The sequence below is a fragment of the Rhinopithecus bieti genome, unplaced genomic scaffold, assembly GCF_001698545.2.
Source record: "Rhinopithecus bieti isolate Rb0 unplaced genomic scaffold, ASM169854v2 scaffold_30846, whole genome shotgun sequence".
NCBI classification, from domain to species: Eukaryota; Metazoa; Chordata; class Mammalia; order Primates; family Cercopithecidae; genus Rhinopithecus; species Rhinopithecus bieti.
This window is the reverse complement of record NW_016814438.1, coordinates 3,796,592-3,812,595: the sequence shown is the minus strand read 5'-3', so window position 1 is coordinate 3,812,595 and position 16,004 is coordinate 3,796,592. Positions and strand designations below refer to the sequence as shown.

At 34.6% G+C, this 16,004-nt stretch overlaps 1 protein-coding gene and 1 pseudogene across 3 annotated transcripts in view; one reads left to right on the top strand and one right to left on the bottom strand.

The window, feature by feature from the left end:
• TMEM135 (transmembrane protein 135) overlaps positions 1-16,004 on the bottom strand; it is a 271,052-nt gene that overhangs the window by 62,058 nt on the left and 192,990 nt on the right. The window lies entirely within an intron of this gene.
• On the top strand, positions 2,635-3,201 carry LOC108514557 (mitochondrial import receptor subunit TOM22 homolog pseudogene; annotated as a pseudogene).

The following is a 16,004-nucleotide window of genomic DNA, read 5'->3' as shown; positions in this document are numbered from 1 at the left end:
TAATGTGTGATCTCATTTTTAAAAATATAAACATAGGTACATAGGTATGTACAGAAATAATTCTGTGTTGAACCTGGTGGCTCATGCCTACAATCTCAACACTTTGGCAGGCCAAGGCAGGCTGATTCCTTGCACCCAAGAGTTCCAGAGCACCCTGAGCAACACAAGGAGACCTTGCCTCTAAAAAACAAAAGTAAAAAATTAGACAGGCATGGTGGTGCACACATGTGGTCCCGGTCACCTGGGAGGCTGAGGTGGGAGGCCTGCTTAAGGCCAGAAGTTTGAGGCTGCAGTGAGTCATGACTGTGCCACTACACTCCAGTGTAAATGAGTCTCAAAAAAAAAAAGAATTCTAGAAGGATATATACAAACTGTTAAGATGGTTTCAACTAAAAAAAGAGAACTACAAAGAGGGAGGTAGATAAAGGGGTGAGAATTTTCCATTTTTATTATACTTTTGCATTGTTTGAATTTTTAAACAAAACTGTATTATTTATACAATTAACAAAATTTTAAAAAGAAATGGAAGAGACTTCTAATTTTTTTGTTTCACACATTAATGAGAAATTTTGGATAAGAAAAGTCTCTGTTTTATCAATTCATCTGCTAAATAATTAACAGACTCATGATTTCTAACCCATGTAGATGATTTGTAGTTAAAACTGGGTAATAAATCAAGGCAGAATATGTATTTTGGCAAAATACACATATGGAACTATTAAAGGAGGTTGGTGCTGAGAAGAAAGTAAGAGGGAGGGGAAAGAGACCTGATAATCTTTGACCTTCTAAAGTAATTATATGAATAGCTATTTTCTGTTTTAACTGAGAAAATTCCCATTACAGAAATTTAAGATGTTGAGAAAAATGTCTAGACTCTACTTGTTGTAAACTACTAGAATAGGTTGCCAAGAGAAGCAGTGGAATTAAAGTCTCTGGAATTTCTTAAAAATTACAGATTTTAAAGACAATTACAGAAGTTATTTCTTGATGTGACTTACGGCTCTACTATTCAGAGTGTGACACGAGGACCAGGACTAGCATCTCCTGGGAGCATGTTGGAACTACTGAAGCTCACATCCCACCCCAGACCTACGGAATCATAATCTGCATTTTTAAAAGACCCCTGTTAAAGTTTGGGAACTGCTTTATAGCCCTTACATCAGACATTTAAATTTGTAACAGTTTATTAACAACAACTGCATATTAGGAACCAATAAAGAGAGATACCTCATTTGATTTAAAAAAAAAAAAAAAAAAAAAAAAACTTTCTTTTTCATCCTTATCAGTACTATTTCTGTTTTTCCAAAGAACAATAAAAAATTAATGCCCTATTTTATTAGGCCTATTTATTTTAAGAAGGTAAAAACTCCATCAGTCTAACTCGTATTTACTCACACAGTTTTATTAATCATTACAATGTAATAGAAAATTGTAAGGGATGTGATACAAATCCAAAAAAAATTGATAACAAATTCAGGAAAGTGACCAGAATTTTAATGATTATAAACTTCTTATCATTCAAATAATTTCAACACATTAGGCTTGCTATAACAATTGTCTCTACGTGTTTCATAACAGTAGAAGTTGCTGGTGGTTTTCAAAAGTGAGATAAGGAAAGCCTTATCTTTCATAAGAATCTCTGAAAATATCTTACAATGACACCCTGCAAAGAAGGTTCATACAATATTAGTATTTGGAATTATCACATACAACAAATATTTTTAACATTCAAGGAAGAAACAGAAGTTAAGATAACAATTGTGTTTCCAATAATAGAACTGGATGCTTTTGCGATAATAAAAGAAATCTAACTTGATAAGCTCAATTGTTCTCTACTGTCTGATTTTTAATATCATTCTTATTCTGAACATGCCCAAAGAGCTCAAAACCATAAAAATTGCATAATCCATTCCAGTGATCAAATCACTTTAGAAAGCATTTGAGAGCAGCTGAGATTCAGAGGTCCTAAGCTGTCACAAAGCTTGAAAACCCAAAGCTGTGTTCTCCTCCTCTTTATATTTTGCATTTGAGGATGACAGTAACATGATAAACAGCCAGCACTCAGCCACCATCAAGGCCCTACCAGTACAAAGAGGCTTTGTGATTAACAAGGGAAAATAAAAAAGGGAAGAGACCCACTTTCTCTTTCCTCTAGGGAAGACGCTAGACAGAGATGACTGAAATTTTAGAACTTAAAAGCTTCTCCCATTTCTATTAGCTCACTTTGCAGGTAAACACTTTCCTGGCTCAGTGACTCAGTCACACATCTGAAACAAAATCTGCTGAAAATTGATAATGGTGGAAAAATATTGTTTTGCTGTAAATTTTAGATGAACTTGTATATAGATGGTATACTTTCTCTCCCAGTGAGCCCATTCACTGAAACCATACAACGTGAAAAATAAGCCTCCAAATATGGATGTTTTATTTGAAGTTTTAAGGATGTAGACTGGAATAAGGTCAAATAATTCCCATTTGTGCTATCTATGCTAACTCTCAAAAATGTCTAAAATAGACTATGGAAGAGGAAAAAAATGTAACCTGATATTATATATATGTAGTGTGTGTGTGTATGTGTATTCTCGTTCTACACGCACACACACACACATACACATACACACTCATAAAATCTCCTTCTGTGTTGCCATTCATTTAAAAAATTATCCATGGCAAGCACAGTGGTTTGGAAATATCTTTTCCCTATCCTTTTTTTCCACTTCTGGTGTACCCTACAGCCATGGCCGCCACTGTCGTAGGGGAACCCCTGTCCCCGGAGGAATTGCTATCAAAAGGCGACGCGGAGAAGACTAAGGAGGAGTTGGAGGAGGAGGATGAGAGGGAGCTAGATGAGACCTTGTCAGAGAGATGATGGGGCCTGACGGTGATGTTTCTGAAGAGGGTCCGGTCGGCGGCCCGAACCTCTTCTTTCTCTCCCTCTTTGTGGCTCAAAAAATGTACGGGTTTTCCAGGGCAGCCATGTGGATTGGGAACACTTCCTTTATGATCCTGGTTCTTCCCGTTGTTTTTGAAACTGAGAAGATGCAAATGGAGCAACAGCAGCAATCGCAGCAGATACTTCTAGGACCTAACACAGGGCTCTCAGGAGGAATGCAAGGGGCTCTACCTTCACTTCCTGGAAAGATCTGGATTGTTACTGCCATATATGAGTTGTCTCGGTGGGAGAAGTTTGAAATTCAATAGTGTTTGAACTGCTGATTATTTGATTTTTTTTTTTTTAACTTTGGCACATTGATCCATCTAAACCTGGTGGGGAGAAATCTCCCCACATTGTCTCATGAAGAGACTTAACTTGGAACTGTGCCCTCCACGCTATCCTGACTTACCTCAGTCTTCACTCTGATACCAGAGTGCAGCCACACAGATGGTCATTCCAACTTGGCCACATACTCCTTTCACAAAATTGCTCCTAACTGGAAGATCTCACTTTCCCCTGTGGGGTAGGAACTGATGCCAGTGGGAGGGATGTATCCCTGACTATTAATGACTGCTTTCTTTTTCTTTTTTCTTTTTCCTTAAAGAATGGAGCTGTCGGGGAGGGACATGCACACAATGTAAAACAGACAAAATGCATTACAACTGTGGTGTAAAGTGGCCACAATGAATCCCTATGTATAAGAGGAAAGAGACTGGCTGCAGCTTCAGCCACAGGATGGGGACTGTGGAAGACAGGGCAGGAGCTCCTTTCCTCTGCACATTGTGGCGTTAGACTTTGTCTGTGTGTTTAAAAAAACAGAAGTCAGTGCTCACTTTTTTAATTTAAATATTAAAAGTGATTCCAACTGAAAAAAAGCCTTTTTCCCAAAATAAACACAGAATACAGCAAAATAATTGTTCTGCAAAATATAATCAATATCAATATATAATCAAATATATATAATATACACTCAAAATATAATCAAGTTATTGACTGATTATATTTCTAAAGACTATAAATGTAATTTATATTAAAACTAAATTGGAATGTATTCTTAGCAAAGGACTTAGACGTACATATGACATACGAAGTACGTGCTTGTGGTCAGTTTGTATCTGGCAATTTGTGACTTAATTTTGATCAAGAATGTGCCAAACTTATATTTAAAAATATATTCACAGTTTTATTGAGAGACCATTGACCTATTACACAATTCACTATCTAAAGTGTATCAGTCAGTGGTTTCTGGTATATTCAGACTTGTGCAGCCATCACCACAATGACTTTTAGAACATTTTCATCAACTCTAAAAAAAACAACCCTTACCCATTAGTAGTCATTCCCTACACCCCCAACTCCCCTAGGCCAACAATCTAATTTGTATCTCTACAGATTTTTCTATTCTGGATATTTTTGATAAATAGAATCATATAAATATGATCTTTGCAGCTTAGATTTAAATAATAAAAACAACTAACATTTATTTAGTGCTTACTATGCAGTAGACATTCAATACAATAACCCCATGAGGTAAGTACTATTATTATCCCCACTGAAGATGAGAAATGTGAGGCACAAAGAGGCTACGTAACTTACCCAAGGTCACAAAACAAGTAAGATGGAGAAGGATTTGAACCAACACAGCTGGATTCCAGAGTTCCCTCTCAACTACACTATAGTGTCTTTTAATTACCTGTGACACAGAACTTAAATAAAAGAATATAATAGAAAGATTCCGGCTTGAGAAAGACACAGTGAGTTACAGCATAGCCCAGTGAGTTATAGCGCCTCATAAGTAGTAAAGCAAATGGTTAAATTTAACTGTTTCAAATTTGAGCAGCCGTATCAGCAAAGTCTCATCTAAGAACTTTCTGTGATTAGTAATAATGCTCCTTAAACAAGAAGCAGACATCTTAGCATGCAAAAGAGGATACCAGAACTCGAAAGGATATAATGTTTGGATGTTTAGTCACACTCAACATTGCTAAGAGTTATCACCAGTTTCTTAGTGAAGAATTGAAGATTAGTATCAGAATCCATTCCTAGGGTTTATATGGAAATAAAAGGCATATAATCATATAGCCTACATAATATAATCTCATTTGAGAAGCTGAAAGACATATATACACACATACACCAATACACACATAAATGTGTGGAAGGAGAGAGGAAAGAAGTGAAGGCAGGAGGAAGGAAAGGGGCACAGGAGGAAGGAAAGGGGCAAAGGAGGGAGGAAAGGAGGAAGAGCGAGGGCAAGCAGGACCAACAGACAGAGGCATAGCCAACAGACTAAAAGGATATAAACAAAACTGGTAGTTACTTGTCTCTGAAAGAAGAGATTATGGGTGATAATTATTATTTTTTTCAGTCATATTTGCTCAATTTTCCACAATGAGCAAAAGACATGTTTTTGCCCCCCCAAAAATCACTTGAATATAATCTTAATTTGAGGCCATTGTCCTCTAAAATGCTCTACAAAACTCCAGTTATTGACTTTAATTCACAGGGCATCATGTCTCAATATGAAGCTTCCTCATTCTCAAGGATTCTTTTTATATTCATCATAAATTCCCAAATTAAAAAATATTTTAAAGAATCATATTACATATTACAACATAATTTAAGTGAACAAACCCAAAAGTTAATTCTTTAAGGTATCTGCATTTTATCATCTTTTCATAGCGAATAGCTTCCAACTTCTGTATTTATTTATAATTTGCAAATTGTATCTTATTCCAAATAACTTTAATCTCACATTTTCAAAATCAGATTATATTTACATCTCAAGCCTAAATGAAATAGAATTAGCTGTAATTAAAACTGAGGTATAAAGTTACATAAGTTTATATAGTTGGAATCACTTATTTTGACCAATATAATGGATCCTCTAATGCTATTTAAACATAAACTGATATTTAGTTTAAAAGTAAATTCAAATAAGTTTATAACTTCAAATCTCATTTTAAAAGACATCCATTAAAAGGTTGTCCTTACATGGAGACAGGGAGTAACCTACTCCTTGGGGTAATAGGCAGGTCTTGAAGTCAATGTTTGTAATAGATCCCTTAAACATCAATGTATTTCATTATAAAGTTAAAAAGTTATTTCCAGTTTTGTAATTTACCAACCAGATGATATACTAGCAAATTCTGGGAAAATAATGTCTTATAGCTACATTGAAGATACACACAAAATCAATGTATATCCTTTAAATACAAAGGGCTACTCTAGATAAACACTGAAGACCTCCTCTTACCTCACTGCTTCTAGCAACCATTTCCTCTTAACCCTCCCTCCTCTTCACCTTCACTCCTTCCTTACAGGCAGAGAGAGAAACAGTCAACTATAAAGAAAGAAGGCCAACTGCATGGCAGCTCTTTGGCTACAATAATTTTTTAAAGTGCTTGTAGATACTTTTTTTTCAAGAGACAAGATTCTCCTTTATGTTGCCCAGGCTGGAGTACAGTGGCTACTCACAGGAACAATCGTAGCACTCTATAGCCCTAAATTCCTGGGCTCAAGCAATCTTCCTTTCTCCGCCTCCTGTGTAACTGGGGCTGTAGGCATGTGCCACCATGCCTAGCTCTTGCAGATACTTTAAGAGTCACCTGTGACTTTATTTAGTTATGACAAAAGATGTCCAGAAAGATCTGAATAATGAAGAAAAACTGGATACCTTGTTTGGCTTCATTCATCACTCACTTTAATCTTTCTAGCTTTTTAAATCCAGTTTTCAATGGATACACTAACAACTAGTTCAGAGTAAGGCTGGCAATAGAGGGAAGGATGGCAGAATTTTGCTTCTCTGCAAATTCAGGGCCAACGTATTTGTTTCTTTGCCCTGTCCTCTTCCTCCTACCCCTACCTGCTCTGAAGTGCCAATCTCCACTCTACACTCCAAGATCCCTTTTTGTCCAGTCCCATTTACTGTGCTGTCCCAAATTCCTCTAGTCAGAGTGGGGAAGAAATTGAGAAGAAAGGGAAAAAAAGAGAAATGAAAGGAAAAGCTCCACTTTAAATCATAATCCCAATCCTTTGGCTCCTCAATTTGTAGTATTAACCTATTTAGTTTTGTTATTTTATATTTTGTAGGGATGGGATCTCCCTATGTTGTCCAAGGTGGCATCGAACTCCTGGGCTCAAACAATCCTCCTGCCTCAGCTCTTCAAGTGCTGGAATTACAGGAATGAGCTGCTGCACCAGCCCTTATTTTGTTTTTAACCATTCTCCCACTAAGATCTCCAGTTCTGTCCTTCTTCCCATCACTCCTCATTCCCCCACATGCTGAACTCTAGCTCCAAATATGGGATTGTGGAGTAGCTCACATCTGGATAATTCCCAGTCCTTTTGCTATAGGGCTAACATACTGGACATCAATGTATTTTCCCAAAGAAATATTATCATAAATATTATTTGTTTCTACAGTACCAATGGCACTGTACTTCAACTATATTTTATAGATTCATTTATAGGTTGAATGACTTTTAAAGATGGGCTTGGAAACATAAATAATGTTTAAAAATATTATGTTCTTGTAGGATTATCTGTTCTAAGTTTTCATAGCCACAGGGATCATTTTATCCATGACAAATTTAAGATGAAAGAAGCCAAGTATCTTATTGAAGGCCACAGAGTTTGTAAGTGGTAGAGTGAAAACCTAAAGAGGGGTCTGTTATATATGGCATTGAAGACTGTATGATTTCTGTTCTACCATGGAACCTCCTAAAACACATGTATGTTTTAATTAAGTCAATTAAAACTCTGAAAGGCTAAAATTTTACTTCAAATCCTTAAATTTTTTTTAACTGAGCATCATTCATTCAAACATTTACCGAGTACTGTTTTACCTAAAACTCCCTCTAGTAATCACCAATACTAATAAACTATTACTGACATTGTCAAGGAAAAAAATACCCAAATTATTTTAAAACCTCGCCACTGTTATTAGAAATTTATCATAATCATTTCTTTTATGTATGAATGTTTGATATGCTGAGACTTCCGCAAAGGTAACAGATTTTATATATAAGACACCCTTCTTGCTCAAAACAGAAATGCTTTATTAAAAAAATGCTTTTTTAAAATCTGTGGACTGTCATTTTCAAAACAACAACAATTTATTTTCATTTCTCATAACTTCTAAAGAGCAAACTGAATTTATAAGAATTATTAAGTTTTGTCAATAATATAAAAGAATTTATAAAACATGAAACAAATTTACTTTTTCATGAGACAACGATTGTTACTATTAAATTCTAGGTAAATTGTAACTTAGAGAGAAATAAGATTACACAGTGCCACTTTGATTTACCTTAAAATGCTAACAGGTTAAAATTGCATCAGGTTAGAAATGTACACCAGGCTACATATATATATATGGCTCATCCTTTATTTTAAGTTCAAACAACCATCTTGATTGGCAAAGAGGCTACTATATCCAGTGGAACCTCTGAGAACTATTGTAGAACTAGGATAAGACCATCAGCAATGAATAATGTATTAGTGGTGTGAGTTTTCCACTGATTTAATAACATATGAATGTCATCCACTTTTGAATTTTGACATCAGTGAAAATAACAAATAAAATATTCACATTTTAAAACCACCTAAGAATGTCATTTTATTGCAAGTTTTGAAAGGCAATGGGCCATTTTTGACATGATCGTGTCCCATTAAGTCCTTACCTTAAGGGGTTGCATTTTAGGTTCATGCTGTTTCTCCATACAATATTTCTCTTTGCCGTCTACTAAAACAATTTATATTCATTATAAAGTGTTGGAGTAATTTCTTTATCTGGGCACAACTACCTCAAAGACTGACAGGTAAAAAAATGACAACAGATTTGCCACAAGTTTCTCATTCTTAGAGTACACTCAACAAATGAGCAGGCAAATTTTTTTCTACCAATAAAGTCAGATCACAGTCATGTGACTTGGTGTAATAAGCTTTGTATTCTCAAAGGAAATGATTCACAACATTTATGAACCCATGTTTTCTCATCTTTTCCATTTGTTTTGAGGAAAGCAACAGTCCTAACAATCTCAATACTTCCTTTCATTGAACAAATTTTGCATTTTTGGTAAACTCACAGGTTTGGTTGCCAATAACAGAAGTGCCTCATTTCATCTGTATATATCTTCTGAGGAATAATGGCTTCATGTACGTCCATGTCTGTCTCTCTCTATATACACACACACACACACACACACACACACACACACACACACACATATATTTTTTTTTTTGAGACCAAGTTTTGCTCTTATTGCCCAGGCTGGAGTGCAATGGTGTGATCTTGGCTCACCGCAACCTCCGCCTCCCGGGTCCAAGCGATTCTCCTGCCTCAGCCTCCCAAGTAGCTGGGATTATAGGCATGTGCCACCACACCTGGCTAATTTTGTATTTTTAGTAGAGACAGGGTTTCTCTGTTGGTCAAGCTGGTCTTGAACTCCTGACCTCAGGTGATCTACCCACCTCAGCCTCCCAAAGTGCTGGGATTACAGGCATGAGCCACTGCGCCCAGCTCCATGTCTATTTTTATAAGAAATCAAATTACATTTTAAGAAAGACCATGTATTTAGAAAGCCACGAGCATTAGATTTTTCTATTTCCTACTTTTTTTCAGTCCTCGTTCACTTAAAACACATGTGCAAGGCTTCCAAACCATTTTAATTTCCTCCTAACCATTTATAATAATTTCTCCCAGACAATTTTAATAATGTACCCCTAAATGTTGACATTATGGACCTGACTTTAGACTCTATTCTCGTTCCCATTCCCCAATGTATCAACCTTGTCTGCTTCTTCAATCTTCTCTTATTCACTTAAACTTTCCCAAGGTCTAGTCTCTCCAGTCTAAGAAAGACAGAGAAGGAGGGTAGGAAGGGGACAAGAAAGAAAAGAAAAACCCTTAATCCTCTAACAAACGGCCCTATCTTTTTCTCTCAAGCTTCTCAAGTTTACTAAACTCCCTCTTACTTCCTTATTTCACATTTATTTCTTAATCCACTACCCTAACCCAACTATAGAAATTTCTCTAGCAGCTTACCACTGACCATCAGACTGCAGATGAATACTTTTTACCTCTCACTTACTAGATACATCTAGAAGAGTAACAATAAAGATAATGCTGTCCTTACTGAAATTCTGTATTTTAGTCAACTTTCTCTCTTGGTTTAAAAACAACAATCACTACTCTTAACTTTGCGTTTGCTAAGTGATCAGTCACTGTTCTAGGTGCTCATGCATTTTAGTTCATGTTTTTTCTCACTACTGGCTGCTATCCATCAGTGAGTCAAAGCAGCTTTTTAAAAACATAAATTAGAATAGAAAATATCCAAATATATCACATGTAGGAAGATAAGTATTTTTCTGAGAAATTTATATACATATATATACATGTATATATGGTAACATAATCATAATATATAAAATACAGTTCTTATTTTGGGTCACATCAAAAACATTTGAAAGACACTGTGTCATATTCAATCCTCACAGCCCTACCTATGAGGCCCACATGTTAATTTACAGTTTTCATAATGAAGAAAATGAGGTGTAGTAAAGTTATGTAATTTGTCTAAAGTCAGACAGCTAGTGTGACAGCTAATAGTAGACCCTAAATTTAACAAGGTATTTATAACGCCTCTTGCCACTACTCCGGCCTCTGCTTTACTGACTCCTTTCCTATTGCCTATGCTTCAAACATCAAGATTCTCCAGTCCATACTTGGAACCCTTTTTCTTAATCTCCATATTCTCACTACAGAACACTATCAACCTGTGTGGTTTAAACTAATATCTACAGGCTGGTAACTCCTAAATTTCTACCCCTGGCCCAGATTTATCACTTGAGCTCTGAACACCCAACTGATACCCATTATTTCTCTAGCTGAATGTCATAAAAGCACATCAGCCTCAGTATTTGCAAAGCTTATATTCAATGTTCACACATTTTTCCTATTTTATAATTCGCTTACCTTCCAGCGTTTTTCCTCTTCCTCATCCAAGCAGCAATCCTTACACCTCAGATAAACCTACTTTCCACCATATCATTGCCATAAGCTTTGGTCATGTCCTCAACATTTCTCTGCTGGATAACTGCAACAGCATCCCCTATTACCTGTGATATATCCCCTCCAAATCCCAAATTCACTTTCTGCATTGCTGCAAGTAATCCCTTTACAATAAAATCTAATTATTTAAGGCACATCTCCTAACTCTGAAGTACAACTTTTAACCTCTAAATTCTGTATATAATTTAATTTTTTTAGACTAGGTTCCTATGCATTTTTAAGCAATTTTTTTAAAAGAACCTAAGATCATATGTTTGGCCATAAAACAAGTCTTAAAAAAATTCAAAACCTTGAAAACATATCAAGTCTCTTCTCTGACCAGAATGGAATAAAAGTAGAAGCCAATAACAAAGGGAACTTTGGAAACTACACATAGACATTAAACAATACACTGAGTGACCAATGAAGAAATTAAGAAGAAAATTTAAAAATTTCTTGAAACAAATGAAAATGGAAACACAACAAACCAAAATCTATGAAATACAGTGAAAGCAATACTAAGAGAAAAGTTTGTAATAAGCACCTACATCAAAAGCAGAAAATTTGAAGCAAACAACCTAACAATGCATCTTAAAGAACTAGAAAAGCAAGAGCAAACCAAGCCCAAAATTAGCAGAAGAAAATAATATCAAAGTAGAAATAAAAGAAATACACACAAAAAATACAAAAGATCAACAAAATGAAAAGCTGGTTTTTTGAAAAGATAAACAGATCGACAAACCTTTAGCCAGAATAACTAGCAAAATGCAGAAATGCATCAGAGATGAAAAAGGAGACAGTGCAACTCATGTAATTCAACTGAATTACAGTAGAAATTCAAATGCTCCTGAGACTATAATGATCAACTATATGCCAATAAAGTGGAATACCTTCAAGAAATGAATACATTCCTAGACACATACAATCTACCAAAATTGAACCATGAAGAATTCCAAAGCCTGAATAGACCAACAACAAAGGATGATATTGAAGCTGTAATAAAAAGTCTCCCAGCAAAGAAAAGCCCAGAACCCAATAGCTTCACCGCAGAATTTTACTATATGAACTAATACCAATCCTACTCAAACTATTCTAAAAAATAAAGAAGAAAAGAATACTTCCAAACTCATTCTATGAGGACAGTAGTACCCTGATACCAAAATCAAAGACATAGCAATAAAAGAAAACTACAGGTCAATATATCTGATAAACACTGATACAAAAATCCTCAACAAAATACTAGCAAACCAAATTCAACAGCACAGTAAAAGATAATTCATCATGAAAACTGGGATTTATCCCAGGGATGCAAGGATCTTTTAACATATGTAAATCAGTACTAAGTGAAAGCAGTACTAAGAGAAAAGTTCTAACAATAAGCACTTACATCAAAAAAGCAGAAAAACTTTAAACAACCTAACAATACACCTTAAAGAACTAGAAAAGAGCAAACCAAGCCCAAAATTCGCAGAAGAAAATAAATATCAAAGTAGAAATAAGTGAAATACACACAAAAAATAAAAACGATCAACAAAATGAAAAGTTGGTTTTTTGAAAAAATAAATCAATGTGATACATCATATAAACAGTAAGAAAAACAAAAAACATATGCTCATTTCAATTGATACTGGAAAACCACTTAACAAAATTCAGTATCTTTTCATGATAAAAACCCTCAAAAACCTGAAAGGAATATACTTCCACATAATAACAGTCACATACAACAGACCCACAGATAGTATCATACTGAATGAGAAAAAACTGAAAGCCTTTCTTCTAAGATCTGGAACACAACAGGGATGCCCACTTTCATGACTGTTATTCAGCATAGTACTGAAAGTCCTAGCTAGAGCAATCAGACAAGAGACAGAAATGAAATTCAATTTGGAAACGAAGAAGTTAAATTATCCTTCTTTGCAGATGATAGATATGGAAAACCTAAAGACTCAACTAAAACTATTAGAATAAACAAATTCAGTAAAGTTGCAGGATCCAAATCAACATACTAAAATCAGTCGTATTTCTATATCCCAACAGTGAACATTCTGAAAAATAAATCAAGAAAGTAATCCCATTTACAACAGCTACAAATACAATTAAATACCTAGGAATTAACCAAAGAAATGAAAGATCTCTACAATGAAAACTATAAAACACTGATGCAAGAAATTAAAGAGGACACCAAAAAATAAAAAGATTTCCATGTTCATGAATTATAAGAATCAGTATTGCCAAAATGTCCACACTACCCAAAGCAATCTACAGATTCAGTATAATCCCTATGAAAATGCTAAGGACAGTCTTCATAGAAATAGAAAAAAAAAATCATATAATTTACATGGAACCACAAATGACCCAAAATAGCCAAAGCTATCCTAAGCAAGAAGAACAAAACTGGAAGAATCACATTACCTGAGTTCAAATTACACTACAATTACGCTGCTTCTTCAAAAGAAGACATACAAATGGCAAGCAGGTATATAAGAAGGTGCTCAACATCACTGATCATCAGAGAAACATAAATCAAAACTACAATGAGATATCATCTCACCCTAGTTAAAATGGCTTTTATCCAAAACACAGGCAATAACAAATGCTGTGAGAAGATGTGAAGAAAAGGAAACCCTTGTACACTGTTGATGGGAATGTAAATTAGTACAACCACTATGGAGAACAGTTTGGAGGTTTCTCAAAGAACTAAAAATAGAACTACAATATGAACCAGCAATCTCACTGCTAGGTATATTCCCAAAAGAAAGCAAATCAGCATATCAAAGAGATATCAAGCACTCTCACATTTATTGTAGCATTATTCACAATAGCCAAGATTTGCAAGCAATGTTAAGTTCCCATCAACACATGAATGGATAAAGAAAATATACAGTACATACACACAAAGGAATGCTATTCAGCCTTTTTTTTTTTTTTTTTTTTTAAAGGGCTATCATTTGCAGCAACATGGATGAACCTCAAGGACTTTAAGTGAAATAAGCCAGGAACACAAAGGCAAACATTTATGAAAGCTAAAAACTAAAACAATTGAACTCATGGAGATAGAGAGTAGAATAAGGGTTACCAGAGGCTGGAAAAAGTAGTGGTGGGGCAGGGTGGAAGGTAGTGGGGATGGTTAATGAGTACAAAAATACAGTTAGATACAATGAGTAAGACCTACTAGTTGATAGCACAACAGGGTGACTATAGTCAACAATTTATTGCACATTTAAAAATAACTAAGAATATAACTAGAATGTTTGCAACACAGAGAAATGATAAATGCTTGAGGCAATGAAACATTTATTCTGATATGACAGTTAGGTATGCACTGTATGCCTGTATCACAACATCTCACGAACCCCGTAAGTACATACACCTACTACATACCTGTAAAATTAAAATTTTAAAATTAAAATAAACATAGAACCTAATTAACATTAAAGACCTTTCACTTAAAAACCAGTAAATAGTTTAAAGGTCAAGATCAACAGTTTTTTATTTGCTGCTAAAGTTATCTCTAATATACTAAGGTATACTTATATAAAAATGTTCAAGAATAATCACAAGTCTTTCACTCAATACTTGCAGGTTGTCCAATCAATAAATAGCCTGGTTTTCTTAAATAGATAAACTAAATCTACACCTTGAGACTAATAAAATCATTTATTTATGCCTTCACACAGAATTGATTAGAATTCTCAAATGGCAAAAAGAAATAATGTTTCTAAATGTTTAAAGTATAACAATAAACTCTGACTTGCACTGATTTCTAACTAAAAATGCCATGCTGCACAATGTTGACATCAGATTATTTAAGATATTTCTATTGTGAATCAGTCCCATATAGTCTATAGATTAAGTGCTATGACAAGTTGGAACCATTCACTCTATATGTTAAAATAAACCTGGATTTGTTGTTGCCTTTGCAAAGGCATGTGGAAAGAATTTCTAACTGGTACTTATTAGATTAGGATCAAAGTAGTTATAATACACTTTACAGTACTATTTTAAATTTACCTATAAAAAATTATGCTGAACTACTTCCTTTCTCTCAAATATTCTTCATAGACAGATACCTAATGGTGAACATAAAATCAATAAACTAGTATTTTTAAATGTTGCATTTTTCTTTTTTATGTGTGCGTAGGATTAAGTGCAACAGTTTTGATGTTTATTGTTGATTCTTTCTTTCGCTTCTTAATTAAAAGAGTTCGTGATCAAAAGAAACTGATTTACTTTTTCACATGACTGTTGGGAAGGCCCAATCCTGAACGAAAAATTATGATGAATGCAAACTGATTTGCCCATAAATACATATTTGGAAGTAAAGAAATTATTTCAAGGGGTGCATGAGACCAAATTTTCTAAAAAGCTTTTAAATATGACTTCTGCTTGGCCAAAATCAACAGAAACAAATAATGCCCTAAGGTACAGCAATGACAATAGCATACATAATAAAAATAAGGTGATTGAACAAAGGAGGTAAAACTATTACGAAGAATGCCCACTGAGATTATACAAAAACCTCTTTCAAAACATCCTCAGGATATGTTCCACCTTCCCTTGTAATCCAGTTCCTAACAGAATCCATAGCATGTATGGGTATCAAGAGATACTTGTGATGGCTAGCTACATGGCTGGCAGGCCAGCTGACCAGAAAAAAACTAGAACTCTCTCCTCACACATTACCTTTTCCCAGCCCAAGCCTTTGAAGCATTTCACATTACACACCAGAAGTAAGTGGGTGATTTCATTTGAACATAAGCCTTACTTCTGGTGTATGATGTGAAAATCTGATCATTAACATATGAAATATATGTAAAATAACTATTACAAAACTATTAAGAGCTATGTAAAAGTAAGTTACTTCATTATACATTATAGTTTTCACATAGTTTTCAATATCAAAAACGTGTTGCTTTTAAGTAAATTCATAGTATAGTCATCACATCTTGTGACATCTTTGGAAAACATTTATGAAACTACTTCTCAAGTTCTTTCTTGAAAAAAAAAAACTGGCAT